General features: G+C 33.1%; 1 non-coding gene across 1 annotated transcript; it reads left to right on the forward strand.

Annotated features, from left to right (window-relative positions):
- The first annotated feature begins 2,643 nt into the window (after positions 1-2,643).
- Positions 2,644-2,715, forward strand: Trnay-gua (transfer RNA tyrosine (anticodon GUA)). Its single transcript has one exon. It is a non-coding gene; the product is annotated as a tRNA-Tyr (tRNA).
- The last annotated feature ends 6,089 nt before the right edge of the window (positions 2,716-8,804 follow it).

The raw sequence follows: 8,804 nt of genomic DNA on the forward strand, positions 1-8,804 counted from the left end.
TTATTTTGTCATTCCCCGTTAGAGGACAGTCTAACCACAATATACTGCAGATATTTTAATAGATGCAGTTCTTCTTCGTCTCGAGTTGATTCAATTCAGTCTACTTGCAATAGCCTCTTTGATAAAGGATAGAGATCCAGAAACACCGTGTCAGAGGATGGCAAGAGACTCGAATTGAATCAAGACGAAAACGATTATTTTCTTTTTCTTTTTCATGCTTTACTCGGTTTAGAGTACAAAATGACCAAGTGTTCTTAAAGTATTCTGAGACGCATTGTTGGAGAAGCTCCTCCTAGCGGCGCCGCTTGATACTATAGTATCTCGGTTAACAGAATCCTGACTCTTGGTCGAAATTTATTTTATTTATTTTGTCATTCCCCGTTAGAGGACAGTCTAACCACAATATACTGCAGATATTTTAATAGATGCAGTTCTTCTTCGTCTCGAGTTGATTCAATTCAGTCTACTTGCAATAGCCTCTTTGATAAAGGATAGAGATCCAGAAACACCGTGTCAGAGGATGGCAAGAGACTCGAATTGAATCAAAACGAAAACGATTATTTTCTTTTTCTTTTTCATGCTTTACTCGGTTTAGAGTACAAAATGACCAAGTGTTCTTAAAGTATTCTGAGACGCATTGTTGGAGAAGCTCCTCCTAGCGGCGCCGCTTGATACTATAGTATCTCGGTTAACAGAATCCTGACTCTTGGTCGAAATTTATTTTATTTATTTTGTCATTCCCCGTTAGAGGACAGTCTAACCACAATATACTGCAGATATTTTAATAGATGCAGTTCTTCTTCGTCTCGAGTTGATTCAATTCAGTCTACTTGCAATAGCCTCTTTGATAAAGGATAGAGATCCAGAAACACCGTGTCAGAGGATGGCAAGAGACTCGAATTGAATCAAAACGAAAACGATTATTTTCTTTTTCTTTTATTTTTAAATTAGGACTTTTTGGCATATATACTAGTGACGTCATCCATCTGGGCGTGATGACGTAATCGATAATTTTTTTAAATGAGAGTAGGGGTTGTGTGATAGCTCATTTGAAGGGTTATTTAATTCTCTATTCCGTAATATAAACAATAACCTAATTATTTATACAGAGTCCCCAAAAAAATTTTTTGAATTAAAATAATTGAGACAAAAGAAGAATGTATGTAATTTATTTAATTCGAAATACATTTTACTGTTGTCCGAAAACAGGAAAGAATGTTTATTTGATAAATAAATATTGTTCTTCGCTTAAATTCAATATTAAAGCTGCCACCCACCTGCCTCTCAGCAGTTTGAACATTTAATTGAAGCGAAAAGCAATTTTTGTTTTCCAAATTAACATTTTTTTCTGTTTTCTGACAGCAGTAAAATGTATTTTGCATTAAATAAATTACATACATTCTTCTTTTTGTCTTAATTAATTTAATTAAAAAAATTTTTTTGACCACCCTTTATAAATAATTAGGTTATTGTTTATATTGCTTAATAGAGAATATGCCAGATAACTACTTATTTTGGAAATTATAGACCAATTTAAAACGAACATTTTAAGCTTTGGTAAATATTTCTACGTTAATTTTTGACTAAGATGTGTAACTTTTAATAACGCGGTTTGAGGCGCACGGTCAGCTCGCAGCGAATGAGAGCGCGCATAAACGTAGCACCAGAAACTTCAGTTTCTGATGTTTCTCCGGTGTTACTTCGCTGTTTCCACTACTTTTCTTAATTCTTCTCTCTCTCTGTGATTGTCCTTCCTATATGTCTAATTTCTATACTCCTTAAGTCTTCTTCCACTTGTTGTCTCCATCTAAGTTTAGGTCTGCCTCTGGTTCACCTAGTGGTATCCGTTCCGTTATAACTCTTAACGGATTGCTCTTCTCCCTTCCATTAAGTGTCCATACCATCTAATTATCTGTGCTTTTATTGCTCTATGTTCTCTTGACTCATACATTCATGTATTTCGTGATTCATCCAATGGGTGCGTTCGGACGACCATATCGGCTGGACAGCTAAGTAAGCGGTAGCGTTCTGACGACGCCGCTAGAAGTTAGCCGTTAACCGCTAAGAGAATCACTAACCTTTCCCTATCAGCGCTGGATACAACCACTCAGCCGATTTGTGCTGACAGTCAGCCGCTGTGCTCGTCCGAACGCACCCATTGTCTTGCATCCACTTCGTTTTCCTTCTTTGGTCCCAATATTTTTCTCATAATTTTCCTCTCAAACCTTTTCAATGTTTCTTCTTCTCTTGCTGTTAATGTAAATGTCTCTAAAGCATATACTTCTAATAATCGTTTTGTAGATTTTTATTTTTGTGTTGCCGCTTATCATATTATCTCTAAACATTTTTTGAAGTTATACTTCTTTAGGCGCGATTGGGAGTGAATTTTTATTATTCTGCGCGCATGCGCACACAGATAGTATGGAGTTTCTTGCTAAATCTTTTAATTTATGTATGTATCAGTCCAAAAAGGGCGTGGAAAGAATATGTTAGTGTTTTTAGTAAATATATTTATTATAACTTTTATGCCTTTGGATTTGTCTTCCTCGGGAATAAGTTAGTAAATAATATTTAAAGTATTTTTATACTTCACTTGATCTATTTGTCACTATGTCTGAAAATCTTGTAATCCGTAAAAACAATGGGAGTATAGCTCAGTGGTAGAGCGTTCCACTGTAGATCGAGAGGTCCCCGGTTCGAATCCGTGTGTTTTCTAATTTTTTATTTTTAGTATTGTTTTAATAAACATTTTTGGAAAGTAGTAAGTAAAAATTAGTTTAATCTTTAAACAAAATACAAATAACCTGTTGAAAGTATATTGATTTCGTTGAAATCATATAATAGAAGTATAACTTCTTACGTACGTACAAGGTATACACACATTCTTTTTTATTTCTCTAGAACGCTTTATTTCCCGCTTAAATTCTTCTTTCCATATCTACACTTTCCTTTCTTCTCTTGACTCTTGACTAATATTCCCAACTATTTGAACGTTTCAACCTCTTCGAAGCTGTATGCGTCTATTGTCAGTCCTGTCATTTTTGTCTTCTTTTTATTGCTTACGTTCATGTATTTTGTTTTATTTTCATTTATTTCCAGTCCTCTCAGTTTGGTTCGTTTCTATTTCTTGGAAGGTTTTCTTTATTCCTTTTATATGTTGCTACTATGGTTATATTGTCCGTATATTCTATTATTTATACTGAATTCCTGTTTTTAGTTCCTGCGTTTGACTGCTTTTTTTATTATCTTGTCTAGTGATAGAATAAATAGTACCGTTAAGAGCGCATCTCCTTGTCTTACTCCATTTTTATTTATATTATTATTTCTGTTTTTTCTATTCCGGTTTTTATTGTTGCCTGGGAATCTTGCATGGTCGTTTCCATCATTCTTATAATATTTTATTTGTTATTTTACTCTTTTTTTAGTCTTGGATAATTATTTTTCTTCTGTTTAGTTTGTCAAACGCCTGTTTAATGTTTAGAAAAATATATGTTTCTCCGTCGGACTCGTATGCTTTCTCTATCACTTGTTTTAGCGTGTGGATAGCATCTATCACGGATCTTCTTTTTCTGAAACCTTACTGGTAATCTCTTATGCTTTGTTCTGTATATATTGTTAGTCTGTCTCTAATTATACCCGTCAATACTTTATATTTATGTTACATTCAGTAAATTAATTGCTGGGTAGTTTTTACATATTCTGTGGGCTCCTTGTTTTGGAATTATCAGTAGGTAGTAATTACACGAGAGCTCTAAAATTATCGATTTGTATCTCGAGTGACACTTTGACAGTTTAAATTTCGCGACCCGAAGGGGAGTGAAATTATGTCAAAGTGTCACGAGGGCAAAACAAATCGATAATTTTTAAGAGCTCGAGAGTAATTCGGTAAGATTATTTCATGAATAAAACTGTCTTCTATCTTCGCCTGAATATTTGCTAAACCTGTTTCTTGTTGTTCTCTGTGACAAGTTGTAAAGTAAAACATTAATTGTCATTAATGTCACTGAATGTTCATTTTGTCGTAGCAACGAAGGGCATCTGAGGTAATACTTGACGACAGGAAATTATCAAAAATTATCAGTAGTAATTGCACAAGAGCTATAAAATAATCGATTTTTTCCCGAGTGACACTTTGACAGTTTTAATTTCACGACCCGAAGGGGAGTGAAATTATGTCAAAGTGTCACGAGGACAAAAATTCGATAATAATTTTAGAGATCGAGTGCAATTTGCTGCGATTATTTCATGAATAAAACTGTTCAAAACCAAAATGTTATCGTAATTTATAATTTATTTATGTAAGTACAAATTAGTACAATTAAACTTAAACACACAGTTGTTATAAATATTTGGCGGTTGAAAGTCTTCACTTTTATAATTTTTAAAACATTAATTGTCATTAATGTCACTGAATGTATTTTTTCGTAGCAACGAAGGGCATCTGACCTATTATGACAAGTATATTACATACTTGACGACGGGATATTATCAAAAATTATCGGGTATAATATCACAAGAGAGTGAGAATAAATTGAAAATAATGCGACAGTTTTTCGAAAATTTGTTGTCTGGCAATAGACACGAGAGCCCGCAGGGCTCGAGTGGCTATTGCCCAATGACAACAAATTTTAGTAAAAATGAAGCATTATTTTCTTATTTATTCTTACTGTCGTGTGATATTCGTAAGATTATTTTTTTATACGTATATTATGAATATTTTCTTAAATGTGACAGTTGTCAAAACTAATAAACTGGTGGCCATTAAACAGAAACAATCTATGTACTTAAAAAAATTCTATCGGTAATTTTCTACAGTAGATAATTCTCAGTATAATTTTAATCTGATTGGACAGAATTAAACACGTGAGTAAATATCTTACTATACGATTGGAAGTTAAAATCATCAAAAAATAATCACTTTAATTTTTATTTCTGTAGCTTTCTATTGGTCAGAATCTCCTATGAATGAAATAATCGCTGCAATTTTTATTCTTGTAGGTTTCTATTGGTAAGAATCTCTATGAATGAAATAATCATTATTATTCCCTTCTTCTGGCATTATTTCTTTACTCATAAATCTTTTCTATACAGAAAATTTATGAACTAATTACGTGATATACAAGATTCAAATATTTATTTCAAGACGTGGATGGTATGTACTGTATTTACGAGATAACTACGTAAGTTTTTGGGTAGTTTTCCGAATGGTCAGTCGCCTCTTGTGCAGTTCCATCCACCCCATAATCCAAGGGAGCCCTAAAAACAGCTGAACCGCTGCTCTGACGCTTCCGGATCACAGCGAGCTTTGGTGTATTCCTCCGCCAGCGTTCTATTCTCTGGTTCAGTCGCGCTAGGGCTGCCGATAGCGCAAGTTTGAAATGTTATGCCGGTTGTCGACTAATGGTCTTTACGTTAAACTCTCACGTGTGCACGTGAACTTTTAGAAATGTTTTGATGTGGTAGTAAATGTAAAAAAATAAACATGATAGACAGGCTTTACTAACAACCCCTTCTCGCTGTATGTCGTGTGCTCTTCCTTCGCTGTTAGTTTATTAATTTGTATCTAGTGGTTAAGAAAATTTGTGACAAGCATTGTTTGAGTAGGATACTTGGGAGTTTTTGTTAAATAAGATGCCGTGGATTAAGTCTTGTTTGTGTCACCAGGAGAAGAAAAAGTCGCCCACCATTAGTCCTCCTATACATTTGTTATTAAAGGTAAGTTTATGTCATAAACTGTAGATGCCTGCATATTATTAATAATTGTAAATATTTGTTTACAAACAAACTGATGGAAAATTTATTGAAATGTAACATATCTACACCCTGCAATTATTGTGTTACATATTTTCACTAAAAAAATGCATATGACTGCCTAATGGAATTTATTTGGAAAAACAAAATCACCTAGGCTTTGTTCATAGCCCTTCACCTTTGTTTTATCCCATTTGTATTTACCTCTTTTTCTTACTGTTTTGTTTTTGTTTTCTGTTTGATTTATAATAGAATTATTTTTGTGACTGGCTAAATGGCGGTAGCTCGGTAGCTGATGACAAAAAAGAAAAAAAAAACAAATTGTCAATTAAATGTAGTGCTGTTATGTCAAAATGCAGCAGTTTCTGGGTTAGGCAACTTAATGACATTATTTGTAAATCAATGTAGGTACCTACCTACACAGCGACTGAAAGAATAATGTTTACACACTCCTGGCCAAAAAAATCGGGACACCATAAAAATGGGTAATTTTTGATGTCTCGAATCTCCTAAACCTGTTGTCCGATTTTAGTGATTTTTTTAATATGTTTTAGCCTTATTCTCTAAGAATATGGATGGATATAGTAATGGTGTTGCTGAACAGGTAAATGTCATTGTATACCGGGTGTAACAATAATACTCTGTTTTTTCCTGAAAGTACGTTACACCCTATGGAATATTCTGGCATTTAAAAAATATTGAAATTAAAACACAATTGTAGCCTTAGCATTTCTTAACATTCTGCTTTTTGACTCATTCACTTATGTTGGATAATGGAAAAGTTAGGTACCTTTACAACTAGCCATGTTCTTCATCAATACAGGGTGTTTTTAAATAAGTGCGACAAACTTTAAGGGGTAATTCTGCATGAAAAAATAATGACCGTCTGATTTATAAACATATGTCTGCAAATGCTTCGTTTCCGAGATACAGGATGTTGAATTTCTTCTTACACACTGACGATTTATTTATTGCTCTAAAACCGGTTGAGATATGCAAATTACATTTGGTGGGTTTTAAGAAGTAGTTATTGCGCATTTTTTGACATACAATTATCTATTTTATATTCACCATTGGCGTGCATACGGGTCATATTACCCGTTCATGTTACCTGTATGCACGCCAATGGTGAATTTAAAATTTTTAGTTGTATGTCAAGAAATGTGAAATAACTACCTCAAACCTACCAAATTTCATTTGCATATATGGTTTGTTCAACAGTAAATGGTTGAGTTCAATTAGTGCGGTCGTAAATATTATTAAATTTGTCTGACCTGGCCCATTGTTAAGACCCACCCGGAGCGATAAGCAACCGAGGTAGACAGAGTTGGTCTTTTGACAATTAACACTGACTAGACGGTACTCACATAATAAAGCAAAGAAATTGTACCAGAAAACATATTTAAATTTTACCTGAAACCGGGCCTTTTATACTATTATCGGTTAATCCAGGATGTTTATAGTGGTAACTAATTGAACTCAACCATTTACTGTTAAACATACCATATCAACCGGTTTTAGTGCAATAAATAAATCGTCAGTTTGTAAGAAAAAATTCAACATCCCGTATCTCGGAAACGAAACATTTGCGGACATATGTTTATAAAGCAAACTGTCATTATTTTTTCATGCAGAATTAACCCTTAAAGTTTGTCGCACTTATTTAGAAACACCCGGTATTGATGAAGAACATGGCTAGTTGTCAAACTACCTAACTTTTTCATTATCCAACATAAGTAAATGAGTCAAAAAGCAGAATGTTAAGGGCTACAATTGAGTTTTAATTTAAATATTTTTTAAATGCTAGAATATTCCACAGGGTGGTACGAACTTTCAGGAAAAAGCACAGTAATATTGTTACACCCGGTATACAATGACATTTACTTGTTCAGCAACACTATTACTACATCGAGATTCTTAGATAATAAGGCTATAACATATTAAAAAAATCACTAAAATCGGACAGGTTTAGGAGATTCAAGAAATCAAAAATGACCCATTTTTAAGGTGTCCCGATTTTTTTGGCCAGGGCCTAGATTCCGTGCACTGTAGATAACATGTCGCTTTCTATCGATATTTGAATATCAAAATATATGAATTTTTAGCTTTAATTGAATTATTTTCTAGTTTTACTCTAGTTTATCAATTAGAGTATAACCTAGCAAAACTAGAAAATAATTCAATTAAAGCTAAAAATTCAAATATTTTGATATTCAAATATCGATAGAAAGCGACATGTAGATATCTACAGTGCACGGAATCTAGGCCCAGGAGTGCATTTTAGGATAATACTTCAAAAAATTGTAATTGTCAATTACATTAATTTCTAACTGTGTATACTTATTAATAAAACTTACATTGGTAATTAAATGGTTTAGATATTTGGAAAATAGGTTGAAATGTTTGTTGTATTTTTATGTATTTGAGGAACACTGCAGTTGTACCTTGTACCTGAAACTGACAGACAAAACAAAAAACAATATTAAGCTTTTCTGGACACAAAGAATACCTGACCTCATAGTATATGACCCTATTTTTGAAATCTCAAATGTCGCAATATTATTAGGACTTAAATTTTCTATGTACCTGCTAACCTATTTTTTGAAATGATAGGGTTAAGAATACACTAACATCTTTATCATTATACATGGTAGTGCAGTCATTGAAGGTGGATATGAACTATTACCTCCGATTTCGTTGAACCTCCATCGATTTGCATAAAAATTGGTGAGTGGTTAGAGGATGTCTCAAGAAACAAAGGTGACATGGTGCCAACTTGCGCTTTTATCTTGGGGGTGGATGCCACCCCTTCTCGGGGGCGAAAATTATTTTATTAAAAATAACTCCACACTTCGATAGAGGAACAAATAATTCTAAGTAAAATTTGTTATATATAAAGTTATTAAAATAAATCAAAACTTTTTGAGTTATTACAGATTAAAGATTTTAATTTTTCATGAGAAAAATGCATGTTTTTAATCGATTTTTGATAAATAACTCAAAAACTATAAGTTTTAACAAAAAAGCTATATACCAAAATTGAAGCTAATCAA

This window comes from Diabrotica virgifera, chromosome 6 (assembly GCF_917563875.1).
Source record: "Diabrotica virgifera virgifera chromosome 6, PGI_DIABVI_V3a".
In the NCBI taxonomy this organism is placed as follows: Eukaryota; Metazoa; Arthropoda; class Insecta; order Coleoptera; family Chrysomelidae; genus Diabrotica; species Diabrotica virgifera.